Source organism: Sus scrofa, chromosome 12 (assembly GCF_000003025.6).
Source record: "Sus scrofa isolate TJ Tabasco breed Duroc chromosome 12, Sscrofa11.1, whole genome shotgun sequence".
In the NCBI taxonomy this organism is placed as follows: domain Eukaryota; kingdom Metazoa; phylum Chordata; class Mammalia; order Artiodactyla; family Suidae; genus Sus; species Sus scrofa.
In genome coordinates, this window is record NC_010454.4 from 652,899 (window position 1) to 656,207 (window position 3,309).

Here is a 3,309-nt window from a genome sequence, read left to right on the forward strand (position 1 = left end):
CCTGAGCGAGGCCAGGGATTGAACCCTCAACCTCATGGTTCCTAGTCGGATTTGTTAACCACTGAGCCATGACAGGAACTCCACAAAAGGATAATTTTAGGTTGTCATTTGTATACATTTTGTTAATGTTTAAAAACCATAACAATACCATAATTTTACTTTCATCAAACATATAGTTAGTGTTCAGGTTTCTCCAATCTTTTAAATTGTTTTTGGCTGCATGAAAGTCATATGGAAATTTCTGGGCTAGGGACTGAATCTGAGCCACAGATGCTACCTTCTGCCAGAGCTGGTCAGATGTTTTAACCCACTGCACCAGGCCTGGGATCTAACGCACCTCCACAGCCACCCAAACCATGGTAGTTGGATTCATAACCCACTGTGCCACAGCAGGAAGTCATTTTTTTAAAGTTTCAATTAGGACCTAAATAAGTTTCGATGTTTTATTGCCCATGTTTCAATTAGTGAGTTTGTCTCTCTTTAAAAATATTTGTTCCTTAAAAAAAGTTAAGTTTCACTTAGAAGTTGCAAAGATAGGAGCTCCCCGTTGTGGCGCCGTGGAAAATGAATCTGACTAAGAACCATGAGGTTTCAGGTTTGATCCCTGGCCTTGTTCAGTGGGTTAAGGATCCAGCATTGCTGTGAGCTGTGGTGTAGGTTGCAGACGCAGCTCAGATCCTGCATTGCTGTTGCTGTGGCGTAGGCCGGCAGCTGTAGCTCTGATTAAACCCTTAGCCTGGGAACCTCCACGTGCTGCAAGTGCGGCCCTAAAAAGAAAAAGAAAAAAAGGTTGCAAAGATAGTTCAGGGACCTCCCAGTCTTAAGGGTTTCAGTTTTATTTACTAATTTATTTATTGTATTTTTAGGGCCATACCTGTGGCACATGGAGGTTCCTAGGCTAGGTCTAATCAGAGCTGCAGCTGCTGGCCACAGCCACAGCCACGCCAGATCCGAGCCACATCTGGAACCTACACCTTAGCTTTCAGCAACACCAGATCCTTAACCCACTGAGCGGGACCCAGGGATCAAACCTGTGTCCTCATGGATACTAGGTGGGTTCATTACTGCTGAGCTATTCGGCAATTCCCAGGGTTTGTTTTGTAAACCTGTAGGTACTGGCCACCCCCCTCTCTCCTAGCATGTCACTATGAAGGGTTCAGGTTGTTTGCATGCAGGCTTTTCAGCAACTGCTGACTCATCTCTGTGGAGCTCTTTGGCACATCCTTGTTCTGGATTTTCAGTACAGCGTGGTTTGAACATTCTAGTAACTTGATGACAGGGAGGTTAAAGTTTTTTGGCGAGATATAGATGGAGTTGTGAAATTCCATCAGGAGGTTCCAAGTTCTTTTAACATCACATTAACTAGCAACTATTGATGAGATTGCCTCGATTGACTAGGATGATTTGGGTTTTTTTTCCTTTCGGCCATGCCATGTGGAAGATGTCCCGCCAGGGATGGAACCCAGGCCACGAGAGCATCCCAAGCAGCTGCAGCGACAACGCTGTGCCAGAAGGAAACCCCGTAGGTGATGTTTTAATCCTATCATTTCTTCATTTACTAGCAGGAATACTTCCATGATGCGACATCTTCTTATCCACTATTCAGTTGTTCTGTTGTAAATCTTATAATAAGAAAAGCAGGATAAATGCTTCTTTTCCTTCATTAACCAGTCAAGAAGAGCCACGTTTGTGTCTCAGCACCATCCAAAAGTTATCAAAGGATTTTTAAAATATCATGAATTACGGATTTAAACACATGATTTTTTTTTTTTTTTTTTTTTTTTTTTTTTTTTTTTTTTTGCTTTTTAGGGCTGAACCCTCGACATATGGGAGCTCCCAGGCTAGGGGTCAAATTGGAGCTACTGCTGCTGGCCTACACCACAGCCACAGCCCCTTAGGATCCAAGCCGTGTCTGTGACCTACACCACAGCTCATGGCAATGCCGGATCCTTAACCCACTGAGCAAGACCAGAGATGGAACCAGCATCCTCCTGGATACTAGTCAGAGTCATTTCCACTGTGCCACAGAGGGAACTCCTCCAGCTTCTTCTTTTGACAGTTTAACATCATGCCAGAGAGCACAGAAAAAATAAGGGCTCAGATGCATTTTCACAGAGCAGGCGATGAAGTTTGAATTTACAACACAGATACAGTCCGTGAATGGCTGGCACAATACACAGATTTAGTCACTCAGTCCCCTATTTATGGATTTTGTATTTATTTAGCCTTTTGCTGTTAGCAATATTCAGCAGGATTTTAACCAAATCGGAAATTATTTGTTCATTCGATCCCTGGCCTCGATGAGTCGGTGAAGGATCTGGCATTGCTGTGAGCTGTGGTGTAGGTCACAGACGAGGCTCCAAACCCGTGTTTCGGTGGCTGCGGCGGAGGCCAGAAGCTGCAGCTCCGATTCAACCTCTAGTCTGGGAACTTCCATATTCCTGGGTGTGGCCCTAATTAAATAAATAAAGGACAAAAAATAAAATAAGACCATTTAAATAAAAAAATAAATGGCTTCTCATCCAGTAAGAAAGGTGAAATTATACAAATAACTGTAATGCAAAGCACAACATTCTGGGCATCAATTCAGTCCTACCTAAACGCTAAGGAGTAAGATCACCTCCAGTTGCACGAAGTAGGAGGACTTGGAGGAGGTACTAACCATGCAAACGGACCTTCACAGAGACGAGGGCATTTCAAGTAGATGGAATTCCACGAGCTGCCGCCTTCAGCCGGAACCTAGTTTTGGTGCAGCTTAGAGCAGAGGTCCTTCCAGGGTGGTTCCCAGCCCAGTAGCATCAGCACATCTAGGTTTTAAGGCCCTACTCACGAACAGGAACAGACCGCTTCAAAAAGTCCATCAGGTGATTTTTTTTTTTTTCCTTTTTAGGGCCGCACCTGTGGCATATGGAGGGGTCGAATTGGAGCTACACCGCTGGCCTATGCCACAGCCACAACCACAAAAGATCCTTAACCCACTAAGTGAGGCCAGGGATTGAACCTACAAACTCACGGTTCCTGGTCGGGTTCGTCTCCGCTGCGCCTCGACGGGAACTCCCGTCAGGGGATTCTGATGCAAACTCAGGCTTGGGAAGCACAGGCAAAGAGTACATGAAGGAGACCGGTAACGTAGGAAAGCTGTCTCCAATTTTTCGGTGTTTTTTGGCCATGGTGTGCAGTGGCTTGCTGTGGGATCTCAATTCCCAGACCAGGGACTGAACCTAGGCTGCAGTGGTGAAAGCACCAGATCCTAACGACAGACCATCAGGCCCTTACCTCCAAATTTCTGACCCTTGCCTATGCTGGTAA